General features: G+C 36.5%; 18 non-coding genes across 18 annotated transcripts in view; all 18 read left to right on the forward strand.

Annotated features, from left to right (window-relative positions):
* The first annotated feature begins 1,388 nt into the window (after positions 1 to 1,388).
* LOC136181732 (5S ribosomal RNA) lies at positions 1,389 to 1,507 on the forward strand. Its single transcript, XR_010668079.1, has one exon. It is a non-coding gene; the product is annotated as a 5S ribosomal RNA (ribosomal RNA).
* Positions 1,508 to 2,930: 1,423 nt separating this feature from the next.
* Positions 2,931 to 3,049, forward strand: LOC136182077 (5S ribosomal RNA). Its single transcript, XR_010668395.1, has one exon. It is a non-coding gene; the product is annotated as a 5S ribosomal RNA (ribosomal RNA).
* A 1,417-nt stretch (positions 3,050 to 4,466) lies between these two features.
* LOC136181829 (5S ribosomal RNA) lies at positions 4,467 to 4,585 on the forward strand. Its single transcript, XR_010668175.1, has one exon. It is a non-coding gene; the product is annotated as a 5S ribosomal RNA (ribosomal RNA).
* Positions 4,586 to 6,002: 1,417 nt separating this feature from the next.
* LOC136182078 (5S ribosomal RNA) lies at positions 6,003 to 6,121 on the forward strand. Its single transcript, XR_010668396.1, has one exon. It is a non-coding gene; the product is annotated as a 5S ribosomal RNA (ribosomal RNA).
* A 1,423-nt stretch (positions 6,122 to 7,544) lies between these two features.
* LOC136182079 (5S ribosomal RNA) lies at positions 7,545 to 7,663 on the forward strand. Its single transcript, XR_010668397.1, has one exon. It is a non-coding gene; the product is annotated as a 5S ribosomal RNA (ribosomal RNA).
* A 1,416-nt stretch (positions 7,664 to 9,079) lies between these two features.
* Positions 9,080 to 9,198, forward strand: LOC136182080 (5S ribosomal RNA). Its single transcript, XR_010668398.1, has one exon. It is a non-coding gene; the product is annotated as a 5S ribosomal RNA (ribosomal RNA).
* Positions 9,199 to 10,615: 1,417 nt separating this feature from the next.
* On the forward strand, positions 10,616 to 10,734 carry LOC136182082 (5S ribosomal RNA). Its single transcript, XR_010668400.1, has one exon. It is a non-coding gene; the product is annotated as a 5S ribosomal RNA (ribosomal RNA).
* Positions 10,735 to 12,139: 1,405 nt separating this feature from the next.
* LOC136181361 (5S ribosomal RNA) lies at positions 12,140 to 12,258 on the forward strand. Its single transcript, XR_010667710.1, has one exon. It is a non-coding gene; the product is annotated as a 5S ribosomal RNA (ribosomal RNA).
* Positions 12,259 to 13,681: 1,423 nt separating this feature from the next.
* LOC136181797 (5S ribosomal RNA) lies at positions 13,682 to 13,800 on the forward strand. Its single transcript, XR_010668144.1, has one exon. It is a non-coding gene; the product is annotated as a 5S ribosomal RNA (ribosomal RNA).
* Positions 13,801 to 15,217: 1,417 nt separating this feature from the next.
* LOC136182192 (5S ribosomal RNA) lies at positions 15,218 to 15,336 on the forward strand. Its single transcript, XR_010668510.1, has one exon. It is a non-coding gene; the product is annotated as a 5S ribosomal RNA (ribosomal RNA).
* Positions 15,337 to 16,753: 1,417 nt separating this feature from the next.
* LOC136182083 (5S ribosomal RNA) lies at positions 16,754 to 16,872 on the forward strand. The gene has a single exon (XR_010668401.1). It is a non-coding gene; the product is annotated as a 5S ribosomal RNA (ribosomal RNA).
* Positions 16,873 to 18,277: 1,405 nt separating this feature from the next.
* LOC136181362 (5S ribosomal RNA) lies at positions 18,278 to 18,396 on the forward strand. Its single transcript, XR_010667711.1, has one exon. It is a non-coding gene; the product is annotated as a 5S ribosomal RNA (ribosomal RNA).
* Positions 18,397 to 19,819: 1,423 nt separating this feature from the next.
* On the forward strand, positions 19,820 to 19,938 carry LOC136181798 (5S ribosomal RNA). The gene has a single exon (XR_010668145.1). It is a non-coding gene; the product is annotated as a 5S ribosomal RNA (ribosomal RNA).
* A 1,417-nt stretch (positions 19,939 to 21,355) lies between these two features.
* LOC136182203 (5S ribosomal RNA) lies at positions 21,356 to 21,474 on the forward strand. The gene has a single exon (XR_010668521.1). It is a non-coding gene; the product is annotated as a 5S ribosomal RNA (ribosomal RNA).
* Positions 21,475 to 22,891: 1,417 nt separating this feature from the next.
* Positions 22,892 to 23,010, forward strand: LOC136181800 (5S ribosomal RNA). The gene has a single exon (XR_010668147.1). It is a non-coding gene; the product is annotated as a 5S ribosomal RNA (ribosomal RNA).
* A 1,417-nt stretch (positions 23,011 to 24,427) lies between these two features.
* LOC136182214 (5S ribosomal RNA) lies at positions 24,428 to 24,546 on the forward strand. Its single transcript, XR_010668532.1, has one exon. It is a non-coding gene; the product is annotated as a 5S ribosomal RNA (ribosomal RNA).
* A 1,417-nt stretch (positions 24,547 to 25,963) lies between these two features.
* LOC136181801 (5S ribosomal RNA) lies at positions 25,964 to 26,082 on the forward strand. Its single transcript, XR_010668148.1, has one exon. It is a non-coding gene; the product is annotated as a 5S ribosomal RNA (ribosomal RNA).
* A 1,417-nt stretch (positions 26,083 to 27,499) lies between these two features.
* Position 27,500, forward strand: part of LOC136181729 (5S ribosomal RNA) — a 119-nt gene continuing 118 nt past the window's right edge. Inside the window, exon 1 of the ribosomal RNA XR_010668076.1 lies at position 27,500. This exon is cut by the window's right edge and continues 118 nt beyond it. This is a non-coding gene — a ribosomal RNA (5S ribosomal RNA).

Consider the following 27,500-nt stretch of genomic DNA (forward strand, 5'->3'; position numbering starts at 1 on the left):
GCTGTTGCCTCACTAGTGGAGAAAGGACTGAGAGAAACAGGCCAGTGGAAAATGAAACATGATTTTATTTGGCAGTCTGTCCTCTTTTTTTTTGTTGCAATTTTCATCAATGTTTTCAGTGAGTATTAATACATATTACGCTCTCTGGAGGCTGTTTTCAAAGTTCAGTTTTACATTCAAAAAGTACATGTAGCCTACTTACGTAAGGACTACTGCATTAACATATTTTAATTACTTGTACTTAGGTTACTCTTTACTTTCCCACAACACTCTGGTAGCCATATTATACATTTGATTCAACTGGAAATATTCACCATCATTATAAATGTTTTCACATCAATAATAAACATTTACACCAAATCAGGAATTATTATAAATGATTACTATTAAGATTGAATTTAAAAAAAACCTGCAAACAAGTGATGCTTACTTATCAATCAATATTTTTTCAGAATCAATTGACGATTTTTCAGAAGTTGACCATTTTGCATCGTCACTTTTACTGTGGATTTATTAAGGTTTTCAATACTGCAAACTTGTGAACAGTGAACAGCAGAAATAAGTTTAAATGTTGCATTAAGGCACACAAGATTTAGGATTATTATAGTAGCCTAAGCAGTGATTGATTAAGATATAAGGGACAACTCGAAATTATGTTTTTATCACCACTTACTTGTTTTGAGGTAATCTTGAATGACAAATGAATAAATCAGCCATTGCAATGTTTCATGTAGAAATCATAACCCTGTGGGGCATACATATTTGATCCCCTCACATTCTCCATTGTAACTAATCATTAAAAAAAACAATCCTCCATTAGGAATCACAAAGGAACACTTACTAATTATATGAAAATTCATAATTATTACAATCAGTCCCTATATATGCTATAGATGATCCCCAATCAAAATTCAGTGTAAGCTACTTTGTAGGAAAGTAGAAGCAATGATAGACAAATAAAAAAAGAACTGCAGTGCATAGCAGGAGGTTACAGCGCCCCCTGCTGGCTGAAGCAGGTATTAAAAGCTTACAGCACCTGGGATTCCCAGGCGGTCTCCCATCCAAGTACTAACCAGGCCAGTTTTGAAAGAGGGAAGTTAATCTTCACGGAATCGGTTTGTTCAATGTGTTTATCAGACGTTTGAACGTTCAGTTTGCCCGCAAGTCGTGAAACAAGTCTTAAAAACAAGCTGCAAGTCTTTAGTTAACTCCCAGTGTCAAAGTATTGCTGAATCTAGTAAGATTAAGTGTAAGTCTATCCATAGGCCCACACGTTTGAGTAGAAAAGTAATAAAATCAACTAGGTCATAGTCACTTGCTCTAATTTTGGCGAGGTGTTACTTTAAACCTAAGTATGTATAAATAACCCTTTAACAACCTGTTCATTCGCTTACGGCCATACCACCCTGAACACGCCCGATCTCGTCCGATCTTGGAAGCTAAGCAGGGTCGGGCCTGGTTAGTACTTGGATGGGAGACCGCCTGGGAATACCAGGTGCTGTAAGTATTTAATACCTCCTTTAGCCAGAAGAGGGCGCTGTTGCCTCACTAGTGGAGAAAGGACTGAGAGAAACAGGCCAGTGGAAAATGAAACATGATTTTATTTGGCAGTCTGTCCTCTCTTTTTTTTTTGTTGTTGCAATTTTCATCAATGTTTTCAGTGAGTATTAATACATATTACGCTCTCTGGAGGCTGTTTTCAAAGTTCAGTTTTACATTCAAAAAGTACATGTAGCCTACTTACGTAAGGACTACTGCATTAACATATTTTAATTACTTGTACTTAGGTTACTCTTTACTTCCCCACAACACTCTGGTAGCCATATTATACATTTGATTCAACTGGAAATATTCACCATCATTATAAATGTTTTCACATCAATAATAAACATTTACACCAAATCAGGAATTATTATAAATGATTACTATTAAGATTGAATTTAAAAAAAACCTGCAAACAAGTGATGCTTACTTATCAATCAATATTTTTTCAGAATCAATTGACGATTTTTCAGAAGTTGACCATTTTGCATCGTCACTTTTACTGTGGATTTATTAAGGTTTTCAATACTGCAAACTTGTGAACAGTGAACAGCAGAAATAAGTTTAAATGTTGCATTAAGGCACACAAGATTTAGGATTATTATAGTAGCCTAAGCAGTGATTGATTAAGATATAAGGGACAACTCGAAATTATGTTTTTATCACCACTTACTTGTTTTGAGGTAATCTTGAATGACAAATGAATAAATCAGCCATTGCAATGTTTCATGTAGAAATCATAACCCTGTGGGGCATACATATTTGATCCCCTCACATTCTCCATTGTAACTAATCATTAAAAAAAACAATCCTCCATTAGGAATCACAAAGGAACACTTACTAATTATATGAAAATTCATAATTATTACAATCAGTCCCTATATATGCTATAGATGATCCCCAATCAAAATTCAGTGTAAGCTACTTTGTAGGAAAGTAGAAGCAATGATAGACAAATAAAAAAAGAACTGCAGTGCATAGCAGGAGGTTACAGCGCCCCCTGCTGGCTGAAGCAGGTATTAAAAGCTTACAGCACCTGGGATTCCCAGGCGGTCTCCCATCCAAGTACTAACCAGGCCAGTTTTGAAAGAGGGAAGTTAATCTTCACGGAATCGGTTTGTTCAATGTGTTTATCAGACGTTTGAACGTTCAGTTTGCCCGCAAGTCGTGAAACAAGTCTTAAAAACAAGCTGCAAGTCTTTAGTTAACTCCCAGCGTCAAAGTATTGCTGAATCTAGTAAGATTAAGTGTAAGTCTATCCATAGGCCCACACGTTTGAGTAGAAAAGTAATAAAATCAACTAGGTCATAGTCACTTGCTCTAATTTTGGCGAGGTGTTACTTTAAACCTAAGTATGTATAAATAACCCTTTAACAACTTGTTCATTTGCTTACGGCCATACCACCCTGAACACGCCCGATCTCGTCCGATCTCGGAAGCTAAGCAGGGTCGGGCCTGGTTAGTACTTGGATGGGAGACCGCCTGGGAATACCAGGTGCTGTAAGCTTTTAATACCTCCTTTAGCCAGAAGAGGGCGCTGTTGCCTCACTAGTGGAGAAAGGACTGAGAGAAACAGGCCAGTGGAAAATGAAACATGATTTTATTTGGCAGTCTGTCCTCTTTTTTTTTGTTGCAATTTTCATCAATGTTTTCAGTGAGTATTAATACATATTACGCTCTCTGGAGGCTGTTTTCAAAGTTCAGTTTTACATTCAAAAAGTACATGTAGCCTACTTACGTAAGGACTACTGCATTAACATATTTTAATTACTTGTACTTAGGTTACTCTTTACTTTCCCACAACACTCTGGTAGCCATATTATACATTTGATTCAACTGGAAATATTCACCATCATTATAAATGTTTTCACATCAATAATAAACATTTACACCAAATCAGGAATTATTATAAATGATTACTATTAAGATTGAATTTAAAAAAAACCTGCAAACAAGTGATGCTTACTTATCAATCAATATTTTTTCAGAATCAATTGACGATTTTTCAGAAGTTGACCATTTTGCATCGTCACTTTTACTGTGGATTTATTAAGGTTTTCAATACTGCAAACTTGTGAACAGTGAACAGCAGAAATAAGTTTAAATGTTGCATTAAGGCACACAAGATTTAGGATTATTATAGTAGCCTAAGCAGTGATTGATTAAGATATAAGGGACAACTCGAAATTATGTTTTTATCACCACTTACTTGTTTTGAGGTAATCTTGAATGACAAATGAATAAATAAGCCATTGCAATGTTTCATGTAGAAATCATAACCCTGTGGGGCATACATATTTGATCCCCTCACATTCTCCATTGTAACTAATCATTAAAAAAAACAATCCTCCATTAGGAATCACAAAGGAACACTTACTAATTATATGAAAATTCATAATTATTACAATCAGTCCCTATATATGCTATAGATGATCCCCAATCAAAATTCAGTGTAAGCTACTTTGTAGGAAAGTAGAAGCAATGATAGACAAATAAAAAAAGAACTGCAGTGCATAGCAGGAGGTTACAGCGCCCCCTGCTGGCTGAAGCAGGTATTAAAAGCTTACAGCACCTGGGATTCCCAGGCGGTCTCCCATCCAAGTACTAACCAGGCCAGTTTTGAAAGAGGGAAGTTAATCTTCACGGAATCGGTTTGTTCAATGTGTTTATCAGACGTTTGAACGTTCAGTTTGCCCGCAAGTCGTGAAACAAGTCTTAAAAACAAGCTGCAAGTCTTTAGTTAACTCCCAGCGTCAAAGTATTGCTGAATCTAGTAAGATTAAGTGTAAGTCTATCCATAGGCCCACATGTTTGAGTAGAAAAGTAATAAAATCAACTAGGTCATAGTCACTTGCTCTAATTTTGGCGAGGTGTTACTTTAAACCTAAGTATGTATAAATAACCCTTTAACAACTTGTTCATTTGCTTACGGCCATACCACCCTGAACACGCCCGATCTCGTCCGATCTCGGAAGCTAAGCAGGGTCAGGCCTGGTTAGTACTTGGATGGGAGACCGCCTGGGAATACCAGGTGCTCTAAGCTTTTAATACCTCCTTTAGCCAGAAGAGGGCGCTGTTGCCTCACTAGTGGAGAAAGGACTGAGAGAAACAGGCCAGTGGAAAATGAAACATGATTTTATTTGGCAGTCTGTCCTCTTTTTTTTTGTTGCAATTTTCATCAATGTTTTCAGTGAGTATTAATACATATTACGCTCTCTGGAGGCTGTTTTCAAAGTTCAGTTTTACATTCAAAAAGTACATGTAGCCTACTTACGTAAGGACTACTGCATTAACATATTTTAATTACTTGTACTTAGGTTACTCTTTACTTTCCCACAACACTCTGGTAGCCATATTATACATTTGATTCAACTGGAAATATTCACCATCATTATAAATGTTTTCACATCAATAATAAACATTTACACCAAATCAGGAATTATTATAAATGATTACTATTAAGATTGAATTTAAAAAAAACCTGCAAACAAGTGATGCTTACTTATCAATCAATATTTTTTCAGAATCAATTGACGATTTTTCAGAAGTTGACCATTTTGCATCGTCACTTTTACTGTGGATTTATTAAGGTTTTCAATACTGCAAACTTGTGAACAGTGAACAGCAGAAATAAGTTTAAATGTTGCATTAAGGCACACAAGATTTAGGATTATTATAGTAGCCTAAGCAGTGATTGATTAAGATATAAGGGACAACTCGAAATTATGTTTTTATCACCACTTACTTGTTTTGAGGTAATCTTGAATGACAAATGAATAAATCAGCCATTGCAATGTTTCATGTAGAAATCATAACCCTGTGGGGCATACATATTTGATCCCCTCACATTCTCCATTGTAACTAATCATTAAAAAAAACAATCCTCCATTAGGAATCACAAAGGAACACTTACTAATTATATGAAAATTCATAATTATTACAATCAGTCCCTATATATGCTATAGATGATCCCCAATCAAAATTCAGTGTAAGCTACTTTGTAGGAAAGTAGAAGCAATGATAGACAAATAAAAAAAGAACTGCAGTGCATAGCAGGAGGTTACAGCGCCCCCTGCTGGCTGAAGCAGGTATTAAAAGCTTACAGCACCTGGGATTCCCAGGCGGTCTCCCATCCAAGTACTAACCAGGCCAGTTTTGAAAGAGGGAAGTTAATCTTCACGGAATCGGTTTGTTCAATGTGTTTATCAGACGTTTGAACGTTCAGTTTGCCCGCAAGTCGTGAAACAAGTCTTAAAAACAAGCTGCAAGTCTTTAGTTAACTCCCAGCGTCAAAGTATTGCTGAATCTAGTAAGATTAAGTGTAAGTCTATCCATAGGCCCACACGTTTGAGTAGAAAAGTAATAAAATCAACTAGGTCATAGTCACTTGCTCTAATTTTGGCGAGGTGTTACTTTAAACCTAAGTATGTATAAATAACCCTTTAACAACCTGTTCATTCGCTTACGGCCATACCACCCTGAACACGCCCGATCTCGTCCGATCTCGGAAGCTAAGCAGGGTCGGGCCTGGTTAGTACTTGGATGGGAGACCGCCTGGGAATACCAGGTGCTGTAAGCTTTTAATACCTCCTTTAGCCAGAAGAGGGCGCTGTTGCCTCACTAGTGGAGAAAGGACTGAGAGAAACAGGCCAGTGGAAAATGAAACATGATTTTATTTGGCAGTCTGTCCTCTCTTTTTTTTTTGTTGTTGCAATTTTCATCAATGTTTTCAGTGAGTATTAATACATATTACGCTCTCTGGAGGCTGTTTTCAAAGTTCAGTTTTACATTCAAAAAGTACATGTAGCCTACTTACGTAAGGACTACTGCATTAACATATTTTAATTACTTGTACTTAGGTTACTCTTTACTTCCCCACAACACTCTGGTAGCCATATTATACATTTGATTCAACTGGAAATATTCACCATCATTATAAATGTTTTCACATCAATAATAAACATTTACACCAAATCAGGAATTATTATAAATGATTACTATTAAGATTGAATTTAAAAAAAACCTGCAAACAAGTGATGCTTACTTATCAATCAATATTTTTTCAGAATCAATTGACGATTTTTCAGAAGTTGACCATTTTGCATCGTCACTTTTACTGTGGATTTATTAAGGTTTTCAATACTGCAAACTTGTGAACAGTGAACAGCAGAAATAAGTTTAAATGTTGCATTAAGGCACACAAGATTTAGGATTATTATAGTAGCCTAAGCAGTGATTGATTAAGATATAAGGGACAACTCGAAATTATGTTTTTATCACCACTTACTTGTTTTGAGGTAATCTTGAATGACAAATGAATAAATCAGCCATTGCAATGTTTCATGTAGAAATCATAACCCTGTGGGGCATACATATTTGATCCCCTCACATTCTCCATTGTAACTAATCATTAAAAAAAACAATCCTCCATTAGGAATCACAAAGGAACACTTACTAATTATATGAAAATTCATAATTATTACAATCAGTCCCTATATATGCTATAGATGATCCCCAATCAAAATTCAGTGTAAGCTACTTTGTAGGAAAGTAGAAGCAATGATAGACAAATAAAAAAAGAACTGCAGTGCATAGCAGGAGGTTACAGCGCCCCCTGCTGGCTGAAGCAGGTATTAAAAGCTTACAGCACCTGGGATTCCCAGGCGGTCTCCCATCCAAGTACTAACCAGGCCAGTTTTGAAAGAGGGAAGTTAATCTTCACGGAATCGGTTTGTTCAATGTGTTTATCAGACGTTTGAACGTTCAGTTTGCCCGCAAGTCGTGAAACAAGTCTTAAAAACAAGCTGCAAGTCTTTAGTTAACTCCCAGCGTCAAAGTATTGCTGAATCTAGTAAGATTAAGTGTAAGTCTATCCATAGGCCCACACGTTTGAGTAGAAAAGTAATAAAATCAACTAGGTCATAGTCACTTGCTCTAATTTTGGCGAGGTGTTACTTTAAACCTAAGTATGTATAAATAACCCTTTAACAACCTGTTCATTCGCTTACGGCCATACCACCCTGAACACGCCCGATCTCGTCCGATCTCGGAAGCTAAGCAGGGTCGGGCCTGGTTAGTACTTGGATGGGAGACCGCCTGGGAATACCAGGTGCTGTAAGCTTTTAATACCTCCTTAGCCAGAAGAGGGCGCTGTTGCCTCACTAGTGGAGAAAGGACTGAGAGAAACAGGCCAGTGGAAAATGAAACATGATTTTATTTGGCAGTCTGTCCTCTTTTTTTTTGTTGCAATTTTCATCAATGTTTTCAGTGAGTATTAATACATATTACGCTCTCTGGAGGCTGTTTTCAAAGTTCAGTTTTACATTCAAAAAGTACATGTAGCCTACTTAAGTAAGGACTACTGCATTAACATATTTTAATTACTTGTACTTAGGTTACTCTTTACTTCCCCACAACACTCTGGTAGCCATATTATACATTTGATGCAACTGGAAATATTCACCATCATTATAAATGTTTTCACATCAATAATAAACATTTACACCAAATCAGGAATTATTATAAATGATTACTATTAAGATTGAATTTAAAAAAAACCTGCAAACAAGTGATGCTTACTTATCAATCAATATTTTTTCAGAATCAATTGACGATTTTTCAGAAGTTGACCATTTTGCATCGTCACTTTTACTGTGGATTTATTAAGGTTTTCAATACTGCAAACTTGTGAACAGTGAACAGCAGAAATAAGTTTAAATGTTGCATTAAGGCACACAAGATTTAGGATTATTATAGTAGCCTAAGCAGTGATTGATTAAGATATAAGGGACAACTCGAAATTATGTTTTTATCACCACTTACTTGTTTTGAGGTAATCTTGAATGACAAATGAATAAATCAGCCATTGCAATGTTTCATGTAGAAATCATAACCCTGTGGGGCATACATATTTGATCCCCTCACATTCTCCATTGTAACTAATCATTAAAAAAAACAATCCTCCATTAGGAATCACAAAGGAACACTTACTAATTATATGAAAATTCATAATTATTACAATCAGTCCCTATATATGCTATAGATGATCCCCAATCAAAATTCAGTGTAAGCTACTTTGTAGGAAAGTAGAAGCAATGATAGACAAATAAAAAAAGAACTGCAGTGCATAGCAGGAGGTTACAGCGCCCCCTGCTGGCTGAAGCAGGTATTAAAAGCTTACAGCACCTGGGATTCCCAGGCGGTCTCCCATCCAAGTACTAACCAGGCCAGTTTTGAAAGAGGGAAGTTAATCTTCACGGAATCGGTTTGTTCAATGTGTTTATCAGACGTTTGAACGTTCAGTTTGCCCGCAAGTCGTGAAACAAGTCTTAAAAACAAGCTGCAAGTCTTTAGTTAACTCCCAGCGTCAAAGTATTGCTGAATCTAGTAAGATTAAGTGTAAGTCTATCCATAGGCCCACACGTTTGAGTAGAAAAGTAATAAAATCAACTAGGTCATAGTCACTTGCTCTAATTTTGGCGAGGTGTTACTTTAAACCTAAGTATGTATAAATAACCCTTTAACAACCTGTTTATTCGCTTACGGCCATACCACCCTGAACACGCCCGATCTCGTCCGATCTCGGAAGCTAAGCAGGGTCGGGCCTGGTTAGTACTTGGATGGGAGACCGCCTGGGAATACCAGGTGCTGTAAGCTTTTAATACCTCCTTTAGCCAGAAGAGGGCGCTGTTGCCTCACTAGTGGAGAAAGGACTGAGAGAAACAGGCCAGTGGAAAATGAAACATGATTTTATTTGGCAGTCTGTCCTCTTTTTTTTTGTTGCAATTTTCATCAATGTTTTCAGTGAGTATTAATACATATTACGCTCTCTGGAGGCTGTTTTCAAAGTTCAGTTTTACATTCAAAAAGTACATGTAGCCTACTTACGTAAGGACTACTGCATTAACATATTTTAATTACTTGTACTTAGGTTACTCTTTACTTCCCCACAACACTCTGGTAGCCATATTATACATTTGATTCAACTGGAAATATTCACCATCATTATAAATGTTTTCACATCAATAATAAACATTTACACCAAATCAGGAATTATTATAAATGATTACTATTAAGATTGAATTTAAAAAAAACCTGCAAACAAGTGATGCTTACTTATCAATCAATATTTTTTCAGAATCAATTGACGATTTTTCAGAAGTTGACCATTTTGCATCGTCACTTTTACTGTGGATTTATTAAGGTTTTCAATACTGCAAACTTGTGAACAGTGAACAGCAGAAATAAGTTTAAATGTTGCATTAAGGCACACAAGATTTAGGATTATTATAGTAGCCTAAGCAGTGATTGATTAAGATATAAGGGACAACTCGAAATTATGTTTTTATCACCACTTACTTGTTTTGAGGTAATCTTGAATGACAAATGAATAAATCAGCCATTGCAATGTTTCATGTAGAAATCATAACCCTGTGGGGCATACATATTTGATCCCCTCACATTCTCCATTGTAACTAATCATTAAAAAAAACAATCCTCCATTAGGAATCACAAAGGAACACTTACTAATTATATGAAAATTCATAATTATTACAATCAGTCCCTATATATGCTATAGATGATCCCCAATCAAAATTCAGTGTAAGCTACTTTGTAGGAAAGTAGAAGCAATGATAGACAAATAAAAAAAGAACTGCAGTGCATAGCAGGAGGTTACAGCGCCCCCTGCTGGCTGAAGCAGGTATTAAAAGCTTACAGCACCTGGGATTCCCAGGCGGTCTCCCATCCAAGTACTAACCAGGCCAGTTTTGAAAGAGGGAAGTTAATCTTCACGGAATCGGTTTGTTCAATGTGTTTATCAGACGTTTGAACGTTCAGTTTGCCCGCAAGTCGTGAAACAAGTCTTAAAAACAAGCTGCAAGTCTTTAGTTAACTCCCAGCGTCAAAGTATTGCTGAATCTAGTAAGATTAAGTGTAAGTCTATCCATAGGCCCACACGTTTGAGTAGAAAAGTAATAAAATCAACTAGGTCATAGTCACTTGCTCTAATGTTGGCGAGGTGTTACTTTAAACCTAAGTATGTATAAATAACCCTTTAACAACCTGTTCATTCGCTTACGGCCATACCACCCTGAACACGCCCGATCTCGTCCGATCTCGGAAGCTAAGCAGGGTCGGGCCTGGTTAGTACTTGGATGGGAGACCGCCTGGGAATACCAGGTGCTGTAAGCTTTTAATACCTCCTTTAGCCAGAAGAGGGCGCTGTTGCCTCACTAGTGGAGAAAGGACTGAGAGAAACAGGCCAGTGGAAAATGAAACATGATTTTATTTGGCAGTCTGTCCTCTCTTTTTTTTTTGTTGTTGCAATTTTCATCAATGTTTTCAGTGAGTATTAATACATATTACGCTCTCTGGAGGCTGTTTTCAAAGTTCAGTTTTACATTCAAAAAGTACATGTAGCCTACTTAAGTAAGGACTACTGCATTAACATATTTTAATTACTTGTACTTAGGTTACTCTTTACTTCCCCACAACACTCTGGTAGCCATATTATACATTTGATTCAACTGGAAATATTCACCATCATTATAAATGTTTTCACATCAATAATAAACATTTACACCAAATCAGGAATTATTATAAATGATTACTATTAAGATTGAATTTAAAAAAAACCTGCAAACAAGTGATGCTTACTTATCAATCAATTGACGATTTTTCAGAAGTTGACCATTTCGCATCGTCACTTTTACTGTGGATTTATTAAGGTTTTCAATCCTGCAAACTTGTGAACAGTGAACAGCAGAAATAAGTTTAAATGTTGCATTAAGGCACACAAGATTTAGGATTATTATAGTAGCCTAAGCAGTGATTGATTAAGATACAAGGGACAACTCGAAATTATGTTTTTATCACCACTTACTTGTTTTGAGGTAATCTTGAATGACAAATGAATAAATCAGCCATTGCAATGTTTCATGTAGAAATCATAACCCTGTGGGGCATACATATTTGATCCCCTCACATTCTCCATTGTAACTAATCATTAAAAAAACAATCCTCCATTAGGAATCACAAAGGAACACTTACTAATTATATGAAAATTCATAATTATTACAATCAGTCCCTATATATGCTATAGATGATCCCCAATCAAAATTCAGTGTAAGCTACTTTGTAGGAAAGTAGAAGCAATGATAGACAAATAAAAAAAGAACTGCAGTGCATAGCAGGAGGTTACAGCGCCCCCTGCTGGCTGAAGCAGGTATTAAAAGCTTACAGCACCTGGGATTCCCAGGCGGTCTCCCATCCAAGTACTAACCAGGCCAGTTTTGAAAGAGGGAAGTTAATCTTCACGGAATCGGTTTGTTCAATGTGTTTATCAGACGTTTGAACGTTCAGTTTGCCCGCAAGTCGTGAAACAAGTCTTAAAAACAAGCTGCAAGTCTTTAGTTAACTCCCAGCGTCAAAGTATTGCTGAATCTAGTAAGATTAAGTGTAAGTCTATCCATAGGCCCACACGTTTGAGTAGAAAAGTAATAAAATCAACTAGGTCATAGTCACTTGCTCTAATTTTGGCGAGGTGTTACTTTAAACCTAAGTATGTATAAATAACCCTTTAACAACCTGTTCATTCGCTTACGGCCATACCACCCTGAACACGCCCGATCTCGTTCGATCTCGGAAGCTAAGCAGGGTCGGGCCTGGTTAGTACTTGGATGGGAGACCGCCTGGGAATACCAGGTGCTGTAAGCTTTTAATACCTCCTTTAGCCAGAAGAGGGCGCTGTTGCCTCACTAGTGGAGAAAGGACTGAGAGAAACAGGCCAGTGGAAAATGAAACATGATTTTATTTGGCAGTCTGTCCTCTCTTTATTTTTTGTTGTTGCAATTTTCATCAATGTTTTCAGTGAGTATTAATACATATTACGCTCTCTGGAGGCTGTTTTCAAAGTTCAGTTTTACATTCAAAAAGTACATGTAGCCTACTTAAGTAAGGACTACTGCATTAACATATTTTAATTACTTGTACTTAGGTTACTCTTTACTTCCCCACAACACTCTGGTAGCCATATTATACATTTGATTCAACTGGAAATATTCACCATCATTATAAATGTTTTCACATCAATAATAAACATTTACACCAAATCAGGAATTATTATAAATGATTACTATTAAGATTGAATTTAAAAAAAACCTGCAAACAAGTGATGCTTACTTATCAATCAATATTTTTTCAGAATCAATTGACGATTTTTCAGAAGTTGACCATTTTGCATCGTCACTTTTACTGTGGATTTATTAAGGTTTTCAATACTGCAAACTTGTGAACAGTGAACAGCAGAAATAAGTTTAAATGTTGCATTAAGGCACACAAGATTTAGGATTATTATAGTAGCCTAAGCAGTGATTGATTAAGATATAAGGGACAACTCGAAATTATGTTTTTATCACCACTTACTTGTTTTGAGGTAATCTTGAATGACAAATGAATAAATCAGCCATTGCAATGTTTCATGTAGAAATCATAACCCTGTGGGGCATACATATTTGATCCCCTCACATTCTCCATTGTAACTAATCATTAAAAAAAACAATCCTCCATTAGGAATCACAAAGGAACACTTACTAATTATATGAAAATTCATAATTATTACAATCAGTCCCTATATATGCTATAGATGATCCCCAATCAAAATTCAGTGTAAGCTACTTTGTAGGAAAGTAGAAGCAATGATAGACAAATAAAAAAAGAACTGCAGTGCATAGCAGGAGGTTACAGCGCCCCCTGCTGGCTGAAGCAGGTATTAAAAGCTTACAGCACCTGGGATTCCCAGGCGGTCTCCCATCCAAGTACTAACCAGGCCAGTTTTGAAAGAGGGAAGTTAATCTTCACGGAATCGGTTTGTTCAATGTGTTTATCAGACGTTTGAACGTTCAGTTTGCCCGCAAGTCGTGAAACAAGTCTTAAAAACAAGCTGCAAGTCTTTAGTTAACTCCCAGCGTCAAAGTATTGCTGAATCTAGTAAGATTAAGTGTAAGTCTATCCATAGGCCCACACGTTTGAGTAGAAAAGTAATAAAATCAACTAGGTCATAGTCACTTGCTCTAATTTTGGCGAGGTGTTACTTTAAACCTAAGTATGTATAAATAACCCTTTAACAACCTGTTTATTCGCTTACGGCCATACCACCCTGAACACGCCCGATCTCGTCCGATCTCGGAAGCTAAGCAGGGTCGGGCCTGGTTAGTACTTGGATGGGAGACTGCCTGGTAATACCAGGTGCTGTAAGCTTTTAATACCTCCTTTAGCCAGAAGAGGGCGCTGTTGCCTCACTAGTGGAGAAAGGACTGAGAGAAACAGGCCAGTGGAAAATGAAACATGATTTTATTTGGCAGTCTGTCCTCTTTTTTTTTGTTGCAATTTTCATCAATGTTTTCAGTGAGTATTAATACATATTACGCTCTCTGGAGGCTGTTTTCAAAGTTCAGTTTTACATTCAAAAAGTACATGTAGCCTACTTACGTAAGGACTACTGCATTAACATATTTTAATTACTTGTACTTAGGTTACTCTTTACTTCCCCACAACACTCTGGTAGCCATATTATACATTTGATTCAACTGGAAATATTCACCATCATTATAAATGTTTTCACATCAATAATAAACATTTACACCAAATCAGGAATTATTATAAATGATTACTATTAAGATTGAATTTAAAAAAAACCTGCAAACAAGTGATGCTTACTTATCAATCAATATTTTTTCAGAATCAATTGACGATTTTTCAGAAGTTGACCATTTTGCATCGTCACTTTTACTGTGGATTTATTAAGGTTTTCAATACTGCAAACTTGTGAACAGTGAACAGCAGAAATAAGTTTAAATGTTGCATTAAGGCACACAAGATTTAGGATTATTATAGTAGCCTAAGCAGTGATTGATTAAGATATAAGGGACAACTCGAAATTATGTTTTTATCACCACTTACTTGTTTTGAGGTAATCTTGAATGACAAATGAATAAATCAGCCATTGCAATGTTTCATGTAGAAATCATAACCCTGTGGGGCATACATATTTGATCCCCTCACATTCTCCATTGTAACTAATCATTAAAAAAAACAATCCTCCATTAGGAATCACAAAGGAACACTTACTAATTATATGAAAATTCATAATTATTACAATCAGTCCCTATATATGCTATAGATGATCCCCAATCAAAATTCAGTGTAAGCTACTTTGTAGGAAAGTAGAAGCAATGATAGACAAATAAAAAAAGAACTGCAGTGCATAGCAGGAGGTTACAGCGCCCCCTGCTGGCTGAAGCAGGTATTAAAAGCTTACAGCACCTGGGATTCCCAGGCGGTCTCCCATCCAAGTACTAACCAGGCCAGTTTTGAAAGAGGGAAGTTAATCTTCACGGAATCGGTTTGTTCAATGTGTTTATCAGACGTTTGAACGTTCAGTTTGCCCGCAAGTCGTGAAACAAGTCTTAAAAACAAGCTGCAAGTCTTTAGTTAACTCCCAGCGTCAAAGTATTGCTGAATCTAGTAAGATTAAGTGTAAGTCTATCCATAGGCCCACACGTTTGAGTAGAAAAGTAATAAAATCAACTAGGTCATAGTCACTTGCTCTAATTTTGGCGAGGTGTTACTTTAAACCTAAGTATGTATAAATAACCCTTTAACAACCTGTTCATTCGCTTACGGCCATACCACCCTGAACACGCCCGATCTCGTCCGATCTCGGAAGCTAAGCAGGGTAGGGCCTGGTTAGTACTTGGATGGGAGACCGCCTGGGAATACCAGGTGCTGTAAGCTTTTAATACCTCCTTTAGCCAGAAGAGGGCGCTGTTGCCTCACTAGTGGAGAAAGGACTGAGAGAAACAGGCCAGTGGAAAATGAAACATGATTTTATTTGGCAGTCTGTCCTCTTTTTTTTTGTTGCAATTTTCATCAATGTTTTCAGTGAGTATTAATACATATTACGCTCTCTGGAGGCTGTTTTCAAAGTTCAGTTTTACATTCAAAAAGTACATGTAGCCTACTTACGTAAGGACTACTGCATTAACATATTTTAATTACTTGTACTTAGGTTACTCTTTACTTCCCCACAACACTCTGGTAGCCATATTATACATTTGATTCAACTGGAAATATTCACCATCATTATAAATGTTTTCACATCAATAATAAACATTTACACCAAATCAGGAATTATTATAAATGATTACTATTAAGATTGAATTTAAAAAAAACCTGCAAACAAGTGATGCTTACTTATCAATCAATATTTTTTCAGAATCAATTGACGATTTTTCAGAAGTTGACCATTTTGCATCGTCACTTTTACTGTGGATTTATTAAGGTTTTCAATACTGCAAACTTGTGAACAGTGAACAGCAGAAATAAGTTTAAATGTTGCATTAAGGCACACAAGATTTAGGATTATTATAGTAGCCTAAGCAGTGATTGATTAAGATATAAGGGACAACTCGAAATTATGTTTTTATCACCACTTACTTGTTTTGAGGTAATCTTGAATGACAAATGAATAAATCAGCCATTGCAATGTTTCATGTAGAAATCATAACCCTGTGGGGCATACATATTTGATCCCCTCACATTCTCCATTGTAACTAATCATTAAAAAAAACAATCCTCCATTAGGAATCACAAAGGAACACTTACTAATTATATGAAAATTCATAATTATTACAATCAGTCCCTATATATGCTATAGATGATCCCCAATCAAAATTCAGTGTAAGCTACTTTGTAGGAAAGTAGAAGCAATGATAGACAAATAAAAAAAGAACTGCAGTGCATAGCAGGAGGTTACAGCGCCCCCTGCTGGCTGAAGCAGGTATTAAAAGCTTACAGCACCTGGGATTCCCAGGCGGTCTCCCATCCAAGTACTAACCAGGCCAGTTTTGAAAGAGGGAAGTTAATCTTCACGGAATCGGTTTGTTCAATGTGTTTATCAGACGTTTGAACGTTCAGTTTGCCCGCAAGTCGTGAAACAAGTCTTAAAAACAAGCTGCAAGTCTTTAGTTAACTCCCAGCGTCAAAGTATTGCTGAATCTAGTAAGATTAAGTGTAAGTCTATCCATAGGCCCACACGTTTGAGTAGAAAAGTAATAAAATCAACTAGGTCATAGTCACTTGCTCTAATGTTGGCGAGGTGTTACTTTAAACCTAAGTATGTATAAATAACCCTTTAACAACCTGTTCATTCGCTTACGGCCATACCACCCTGAACACGCCCGATCTCGTCCGATCTCGGAAGCTAAGCAGGGTCGGGCCTGGTTAGTACTTGGATGGGAGACCGCCTGGGAATACCAGGTGCTGTAAGCTTTTAATACCTCCTTTAGCCAGAAGAGGGCGCTGTTGCCTCACTAGTGGAGAAAGGACTGAGAGAAACAGGCCAGTGGAAAATGAAACATGATTTTATTTGGCAGTCTGTCCTCTCTTTTTTTTTTGTTGTTGCAATTTTCATCAATGTTTTCAGTGAGTATTAATACATATTACGCTCTCTGGAGGCTGTTTTCAAAGTTCAGTTTTACATTCAAAAAGTACATGTAGCCTACTTAAGTAAGGACTACTGCATTAACATATTTTAATTACTTGTACTTAGGTTACTCTTTACTTCCCCACAACACTCTGGTAGCCATATTATACATTTGATTCAACTGGAAATATTCACCATCATTATAAATGTTTTCACATCAATAATAAACATTTACACCAAATCAGGAATTATTATAAATGATTACTATTAAGATTGAATTTAAAAAAAACCTGCAAACAAGTGATGCTTACTTATCAATCAATTGACGATTTTTCAGAAGTTGACCATTTCGCATCGTCACTTTTACTGTGGATTTATTAAGGTTTTCAATCCTGCAAACTTGTGAACAGTGAACAGCAGAAATAAGTTTAAATGTTGCATTAAGGCACACAAGATTTAGGATTATTATAGTAGCCTAAGCAGTGATTGATTAAGATACAAGGGACAACTCGAAATTATGTTTTTATCACCACTTACTTGTTTTGAGGTAATCTTGAATGACAAATGAATAAATCAGCCATTGCAATGTTTCATGTAGAAATCATAACCCTGTGGGGCATACATATTTGATCCCCTCACATTCTCCATTGTAACTAATCATTAAAAAAACAATCCTCCATTAGGAATCACAAAGGAACACTTACTAATTATATGAAAATTCATAATTATTACAATCAGTCCCTATATATGCTATAGATGATCCCCAATCAAAATTCAGTGTAAGCTACTTTGTAGGAAAGTAGAAGCAATGATAGACAAATAAAAAAAGAACTGCAGTGCATAGCAGGAGGTTACAGCGCCCCCTGCTGGCTGAAGCAGGTATTAAAAGCTTACAGCACCTGGGATTCCCAGGCGGTCTCCCATCCAAGTACTAACCAGGCCAGTTTTGAAAGAGGGAAGTTAATCTTCACGGAATCGGTTTGTTCAATGTGTTTATCAGACGTTTGAACGTTCAGTTTGCCCGCAAGTCGTGAAACAAGTCTTAAAAACAAGCTGCAAGTCTTTAGTTAACTCCCAGCGTCAAAGTATTGCTGAATCTAGTAAGATTAAGTGTAAGTCTATCCATAGGCCCACACGTTTGAGTAGAAAAGTAATAAAATCAACTAGGTCATAGTCACTTGCTCTAATTTTGGCGAGGTGTTACTTTAAACCTAAGTATGTATAAATAACCCTTTAACAACCTGTTCATTCGCTTACGGCCATACCACCCTGAACACGCCCGATCTCGTTCGATCTCGGAAGCTAAGCAGGGTCGGGCCTGGTTAGTACTTGGATGGGAGACCGCCTGGGAATACCAGGTGCTGTAAGCTTTTAATACCTCCTTTAGCCAGAAGAGGGCGCTGTTGCCTCACTAGTGGAGAAAGGACTGAGAGAAACAGGCCAGTGGAAAATGAAACATGATTTTATTTGGCAGTCTGTCCTCTCTTTATTTTTTGTTGTTGCAATTTTCATCAATGTTTTCAGTGAGTATTAATACATATTACGCTCTCTGGAGGCTGTTTTCAAAGTTCAGTTTTACATTCAAAAAGTACATGTAGCCTACTTAAGTAAGGACTACTGCATTAACATATTTTAATTACTTGTACTTAGGTTACTCTTTACTTCCCCACAACACTCTGGTAGCCATATTATACATTTGATTCAACTGGAAATATTCACCATCATTATAAATGTTTTCACATCAATAATAAACATTTACACCAAATCAGGAATTATTATAAATGATTACTATTAAGATTGAATTTAAAAAAAACCTGCAAACAAGTGATGCTTACTTATCAATCAATATTTTTTCAGAATCAATTGACGATTTTTCAGAAGTTGACCATTTTGCATCGTCACTTTTACTGTGGATTTATTAAGGTTTTCAATACTGCAAACTTGTGAACAGTGAACAGCAGAAATAAGTTTAAATGTTGCATTAAGGCACACAAGATTTAGGATTATTATAGTAGCCTAAGCAGTGATTGATTAAGATATAAGGGACAACTCGAAATTATGTTTTTATCACCACTTACTTGTTTTGAGGTAATCTTGAATGACAAATGAATAAATCAGCCATTGCAATGTTTCATGTAGAAATCATAACCCTGTGGGGCATACATATTTGATCCCCTCACATTCTCCATTGTAACTAATCATTAAAAAAAACAATCCTCCATTAGGAATCACAAAGGAACACTTACTAATTATATGAAAATTCATAATTATTACAATCAGTCCCTATATATGCTATAGATGATCCCCAATCAAAATTCAGTGTAAGCTACTTTGTAGGAAAGTAGAAGCAATGATAGACAAATAAAAAAAGAACTGCAGTGCATAGCAGGAGGTTACAGCGCCCCCTGCTGGCTGAAGCAGGTATTAAAAGCTTACAGCACCTGGGATTCCCAGGCGGTCTCCCATCCAAGTACTAACCAGGCCAGTTTTGAAAGAGGGAAGTTAATCTTCACGGAATCGGTTTGTTCAATGTGTTTATCAGACGTTTGAACGTTCAGTTTGCCCGCAAGTCGTGAAACAAGTCTTAAAAACAAGCTGCAAGTCTTTAGTTAACTCCCAGCGTCAAAGTATTGCTGAATCTAGTAAGATTAAGTGTAAGTCTATCCATAGGCCCACACGTTTGAGTAGAAAAGTAATAAAATCAACTAGGTCATAGTCACTTGCTCTAATTTTGGCGAGGTGTTACTTTAAACCTAAGTATGTATAAATAACCCTTTAACAACCTGTTTATTCGCTTACGGCCATACCACCCTGAACACGCCCGATCTCGTCCGATCTCGGAAGCTAAGCAGGGTCGGGCCTGGTTAGTACTTGGATGGGAGACTGCCTGGTAATACCAGGTGCTGTAAGCTTTTAATACCTCCTTTAGCCAGAAGAGGGCGCTGTTGCCTCACTAGTGGAGAAAGGACTGAGAGAAACAGGCCAGTGGAAAATGAAACATGATTTTATTTGGCAGTCTGTCCTCTTTTTTTTTGTTGCAATTTTCATCAATGTTTTCAGTGAGTATTAATACATATTACGCTCTCTGGAGGCTGTTTTCAAAGTTCAGTTTTACATTCAAAAAGTACATGTAGCCTACTTACGTAAGGACTACTGCATTAACATATTTTAATTACTTGTACTTAGGTTACTCTTTACTTCCCCACAACACTCTGGTAGCCATATTATACATTTGATTCAACTGGAAATATTCACCATCATTATAAATGTTTTCACATCAATAATAAACATTTACACCAAATCAGGAATTATTATAAATGATTACTATTAAGATTGAATTTAAAAAAAACCTGCAAACAAGTGATGCTTACTTATCAATCAATATTTTTTCAGAATCAATTGACGATTTTTCAGAAGTTGACCATTTTGCATCGTCACTTTTACTGTGGATTTATTAAGGTTTTCAATACTGCAAACTTGTGAACAGTGAACAGCAGAAATAAGTTTAAATGTTGCATTAAGGCACACAAGATTTAGGATTATTATAGTAGCCTAAGCAGTGATTGATTAAGATATAAGGGACAACTCGAAATTATGTTTTTATCACCACTTACTTGTTTTGAGGTAATCTTGAATGACAAATGAATAAATCAGCCATTGCAATGTTTCATGTAGAAATCATAACCCTGTGGGGCATACATATTTGATCCCCTCACATTCTCCATTGTAACTAATCATTAAAAAAAACAATCCTCCATTAGGAATCACAAAGGAACACTTACTAATTATATGAAAATTCATAATTATTACAATCAGTCCCTATATATGCTATAGATGATCCCCAATCAAAATTCAGTGTAAGCTACTTTGTAGGAAAGTAGAAGCAATGATAGACAAATAAAAAAAGAACTGCAGTGCATAGCAGGAGGTTACAGCGCCCCCTGCTGGCTGAAGCAGGTATTAAAAGCTTACAGCACCTGGGATTCCCAGGCGGTCTCCCATCCAAGTACTAACCAGGCCAGTTTTGAAAGAGGGAAGTTAATCTTCACGGAATCGGTTTGTTCAATGTGTTTATCAGACGTTTGAACGTTCAGTTTGCCCGCAAGTCGTGAAACAAGTCTTAAAAACAAGCTGCAAGTCTTTAGTTAACTCCCAGCGTCAAAGTATTGCTGAATCTAGTAAGATTAAGTGTAAGTCTATCCATAGGCCCACACGTTTGAGTAGAAAAGTAATAAAATCAACTAGGTCATAGTCACTTGCTCTAATTTTGGCGAGGTGTTACTTTAAACCTAAGTATGTATAAATAACCCTTTAACAACCTGTTCATTCGCTTACGGCCATACCACCCTGAACACGCCCGATCTCGTCCGATCTCGGAAGCTAAGCAGGGTAGGGCCTGGTTAGTACTTGGATGGGAGACCGCCTGGGAATACCAGGTGCTGTAAGCTTTTAATACCTCCTTTAGCCAGAAGAGGGCGCTGTTGCCTCACTAGTGGAGAAAGGACTGAGAGAAACAGGCCAGTGGAAAATGAAACATGATTTTATTTGGCAGTCTGTCCTCTTTTTTTTTGTTGCAATTTTCATCAATGTTTTCAGTGAGTATTAATACATATTACGCTCTCTGGAGGCTGTTTTCAAAGTTCAGTTTTACATTCAAAAAGTACATGTAGCCTACTTACGTAAGGACTACTGCATTAACATATTTTAATTACTTGTACTTAGGTTACTCTTTACTTCCCCACAACACTCTGGTAGCCATATTATACATTTGATTCAACTGGAAATATTCACCATCATTATAAATGTTTTCACATCAATAATAAACATTTACACCAAATCAGGAATTATTATAAATGATTACTATTAAGATTGAATTTAAAAAAAACCTGCAAACAAGTGATGCTTACTTATCAATCAATATTTTTTCAGAATCAATTGACGATTTTTCAGAAGTTGACCATTTTGCATCGTCACTTTTACTGTGGATTTATTAAGGTTTTCAATACTGCAAACTTGTGAACAGTGAACAGCAGAAATAAGTTTAAATGTTGCATTAAGGCACACAAGATTTAGGATTATTATAGTAGCCTAAGCAGTGATTGATTAAGATATAAGGGACAACTCGAAATTATGTTTTTATCACCACTTACTTGTTTTGAGGTAATCTTGAATGACAAATGAATAAATCAGCCATTGCAATGTTTCATGTAGAAATCATAACCCTGTGGGGCATACATATTTGATCCCCTCACATTCTCCATTGTAACTAATCATTAAAAAAAACAATCCTCCATTAGGAATCACAAAGGAACACTTACTAATTATATGAAAATTCATAATTATTACAATCAGTCCCTATATATGCTATAGATGATCCCCAATCAAAATTCAGTGTAAGCTACTTTGTAGGAAAGTAGAAGCAATGATAGACAAATAAAAAAAGAACTGCAGTGCATAGCAGGAGGTTACAGCGCCCCCTGCTGGCTGAAGCAGGTATTAAAAGCTTACAGCACCTGGGATTCCCAGGCGGTCTCCCATCCAAGTACTAACCAGGCCAGTTTTGAAAGAGGGAAGTTAATCTTCACGGAATCGGTTTGTTCAATGTGTTTATCAGACGTTTGAACGTTCAGTTTGCCCGCAAGTCGTGAAACAAGTCTTAAAAACAAGCTGCAAGTCTTTAGTTAACTCCCAGCGTCAAAGTATTGCTGAATCTAGTAAGATTAAGTGTAAGTCTATCCATAGGCCCACACGTTTGAGTAGAAAAGTAATAAAATCAACTAGGTCATAGTCACTTGCTCTAATTTTGGCGAGGTGTTACTTTAAACCTAAGTATGTATAAATAACCCTTTAACAACCTGTTTATTCGCTTACGGCCATACCACCCTGAACACGCCCGATCTCGTCCGATCTCGGAAGCTAAGCAGGGTCGGGCCTGGTTAGTACTTGGATGGGAGACTGCCTGGTAATACCAGGTGCTGTAAGCTTTTAATACCTCCTTTAGCCAGAAGAGGGCGCTGTTGCCTCACTAGTGGAGAAAGGACTGAGAGAAACAGGCCAGTGGAAAATGAAACATGATTTTATTTGGCAGTCTGTCCTCTTTTTTTTTGTTGCAATTTTCATCAATGTTTTCAGTGAGTATTAATACATATTACGCTCTCTGGAGGCTGTTTTCAAAGTTCAGTTTTACATTCAAAAAGTACATGTAGCCTACTTACGTAAGGACTACTGCATTAACATATTTTAATTACTTGTACTTAGGTTACTCTTTACTTCCCCACAACACTCTGGTAGCCATATTATACATTTGATTCAACTGGAAATATTCACCATCATTATAAATGTTTTCACATCAATAATAAACATTTACACCAAATCAGGAATTATTATAAATGATTACTATTAAGATTGAATTTAAAAAAAACCTGCAAACAAGTGATGCTTACTTATCAATCAATATTTTTTCAGAATCAATTGACGATTTTTCAGAAGTTGACCATTTTGCATCGTCACTTTTACTGTGGATTTATTAAGGTTTTCAATACTGCAAACTTGTGAACAGTGAACAGCAGAAATAAGTTTAAATGTTGCATTAAGGCACACAAGATTTAGGATTATTATAGTAGCCTAAGCAGTGATTGATTAAGATATAAGGGACAACTCGAAATTATGTTTTTATCACCACTTACTTGTTTTGAGGTAATCTTGAATGACAAATGAATAAATCAGCCATTGCAATGTTTCATGTAGAAATCATAACCCTGTGGGGCATACATATTTGATCCCCTCACATTCTCCATTGTAACTAATCATTAAAAAAAACAATCCTCCATTAGGAATCACAAAGGAACACTTACTAATTATATGAAAATTCATAATTATTACAATCAGTCCCTATATATGCTATAGATGATCCCCAATCAAAATTCAGTGTAAGCTACTTTGTAGGAAAGTAGAAGCAATGATAGACAAATAAAAAAAGAACTGCAGTGCATAGCAGGAGGTTACAGCGCCCCCTGCTGGCTGAAGCAGGTATTAAAAGCTTACAGCACCTGGGATTCCCAGGCGGTCTCCCATCCAAGTACTAACCAGGCCAGTTTTGAAAGAGGGAAGTTAATCTTCACGGAATCGGTTTGTTCAATGTGTTTATCAGACGTTTGAACGTTCAGTTTGCCCGCAAGTCGTGAAACAAGTCTTAAAAACAAGCTGCAAGTCTTTAGTTAACTCCCAGCGTCAAAGTATTGCTGAATCTAGTAAGATTAAGTGTAAGTCTATCCATAGGCCCACACGTTTGAGTAGAAAAGTAATAAAATCAACTAGGTCATAGTCACTTGCTCTAATTTTGGCGAGGTGTTACTTTAAACCTAAGTATGTATAAATAACCCTTTAACAACCTGTTCATTCGCTTACGGCCATACCACCCTGAACACGCCCGATCTCGTCCGATCTCGGAAGCTAAGCAGGGTAGGGCCTGGTTAGTACTTGGATGGGAGACCGCCTGGGAATACCAGGTGCTGTAAGCTTTTAATACCTCCTTTAGCCAGAAGAGGGCGCTGTTGCCTCACTAGTGGAGAAAGGACTGAGAGAAACAGGCCAGTGGAAAATGAAACATGATTTTATTTGGCAGTCTGTCCTCTTTTTTTTTGTTGCAATTTTCATCAATGTTTTCAGTGAGTATTAATACATATTACGCTCTCTGGAGGCTGTTTTCAAAGTTCAGTTTTACATTCAAAAAGTACATGTAGCCTACTTACGTAAGGACTACTGCATTAACATATTTTAATTACTTGTACTTAGGTTACTCTTTACTTCCCCACAACACTCTGGTAGCCATATTATACATTTGATTCAACTGGAAATATTCACCATCATTATAAATGTTTTCACATCAATAATAAACATTTACACCAAATCAGGAATTATTATAAATGATTACTATTAAGATTGAATTTAAAAAAAACCTGCAAACAAGTGATGCTTACTTATCAATCAATATTTTTTCAGAATCAATTGACGATTTTTCAGAAGTTGACCATTTTGCATCGTCACTTTTACTGTGGATTTATTAAGGTTTTCAATACTGCAAACTTGTGAACAGTGAACAGCAGAAATAAGTTTAAATGTTGCATTAAGGCACACAAGATTTAGGATTATTATAGTAGCCTAAGCAGTGATTGATTAAGATATAAGGGACAACTCGAAATTATGTTTTTATCACCACTTACTTGTTTTGAGGTAATCTTGAATGACAAATGAATAAATCAGCCATTGCAATGTTTCATGTAGAAATCATAACCCTGTGGGGCATACATATTTGATCCCCTCACATTCTCCATTGTAACTAATCATTAAAAAAAACAATCCTCCATTAGGAATCACAAAGGAACACTTACTAATTATATGAAAATTCATAATTATTACAATCAGTCCCTATATATGCTATAGATGATCCCCAATCAAAATTCAGTGTAAGCTACTTTGTAGGAAAGTAGAAGCAATGATAGACAAATAAAAAAAGAACTGCAGTGCATAGCAGGAGGTTACAGCGCCCCCTGCTGGCTGAAGCAGGTATTAAAAGCTTACAGCACCTGGGATTCCCAGGCGGTCTCCCATCCAAGTACTAACCAGGCCAGTTTTGAAAGAGGGAAGTTAATCTTCACGGAATCGGTTTGTTCAATGTGTTTATCAGACGTTTGAACGTTCAGTTTGCCCGCAAGTCGTGAAACAAGTCTTAAAAACAAGCTGCAAGTCTTTAGTTAACTCCCAGCGTCAAAGTATTGCTGAATCTAGTAAGATTAAGTGTAAGTCTATCCATAGGCCCACACGTTTGAGTAGAAAAGTAATAAAATCAACTAGGTCATAGTCACTTGCTCTAATTTTGGCGAGGTGTTACTTTAAACCTAAGTATGTATAAATAACCCTTTAACAACCTGTTTATTCGCTTACGGCCATACCACCCTGAACACGCCCGATCTCGTCCGATCTCGGAAGCTAAGCAGGGTCGGGCCTGGTTAGTACTTGGATGGGAGACTGCCTGGTAATACCAGGTGCTGTAAGCTTTTAATACCTCCTTTAGCCAGAAGAGGGCGCTGTTGCCTCACTAGTGGAGAAAGGACTGAGAGAAACAGGCCAGTGGAAAATGAAACATGATTTTATTTGGCAGTCTGTCCTCTTTTTTTTTGTTGCAATTTTCATCAATGTTTTCAGTGAGTATTAATACATATTACGCTCTCTGGAGGCTGTTTTCAAAGTTCAGTTTTACATTCAAAAAGTACATGTAGCCTACTTACGTAAGGACTACTGCATTAACATATTTTAATTACTTGTACTTAGGTTACTCTTTACTTCCCCACAACACTCTGGTAGCCATATTATACATTTGATTCAACTGGAAATATTCACCATCATTATAAATGTTTTCACATCAATAATAAACATTTACACCAAATCAGGAATTATTATAAATGATTACTATTAAGATTGAATTTAAAAAAAACCTGCAAACAAGTGATGCTTACTTATCAATCAATATTTTTTCAGAATCAATTGACGATTTTTCAGAAGTTGACCATTTTGCATCGTCACTTTTACTGTGGATTTATTAAGGTTTTCAATACTGCAAACTTGTGAACAGTGAACAGCAGAAATAAGTTTAAATGTTGCATTAAGGCACACAAGATTTAGGATTATTATAGTAGCCTAAGCAGTGATTGATTAAGATATAAGGGACAACTCGAAATTATGTTTTTATCACCACTTACTTGTTTTGAGGTAATCTTGAATGACAAATGAATAAATCAGCCATTGCAATGTTTCATGTAGAAATCATAACCCTGTGGGGCATACATATTTGATCCCCTCACATTCTCCATTGTAACTAATCATTAAAAAAAACAATCCTCCATTAGGAATCACAAAGGAACACTTACTAATTATATGAAAATTCATAATTATTACAATCAGTCCCTATATATGCTATAGATGATCCCCAATCAAAATTCAGTGTAAGCTACTTTGTAGGAAAGTAGAAGCAATGATAGACAAATAAAAAAAGAACTGCAGTGCATAGCAGGAGGTTACAGCGCCCCCTGCTGGCTGAAGCAGGTATTAAAAGCTTACAGCACCTGGGATTCCCAGGCGGTCTCCCATCCAAGTACTAACCAGGCCAGTTTTGAAAGAGGGAAGTTAATCTTCACGGAATCGGTTTGTTCAATGTGTTTATCAGACGTTTGAACGTTCAGTTTGCCCGCAAGTCGTGAAACAAGTCTTAAAAACAAGCTGCAAGTCTTTAGTTAACTCCCAGCGTCAAAGTATTGCTGAATCTAATAAGATTAAGTGTAAGTCTATCCATAGGCCCACACGTTTGAGTAGAAAAGTAATAAAATCAACTAGGTCATAGTCACTTGCTCTAATTTTGGCGAGGTGTTACTTTAAACCTAAGTATGTATAAATAACCCTTTAACAACCTGTTTATTCA

The sequence above is a fragment of the Labrus bergylta genome, chromosome 13 (assembly GCF_963930695.1).
Source record: "Labrus bergylta chromosome 13, fLabBer1.1, whole genome shotgun sequence".
Classification (NCBI taxonomy): Eukaryota; Metazoa; Chordata; class Actinopteri; order Labriformes; family Labridae; genus Labrus; species Labrus bergylta.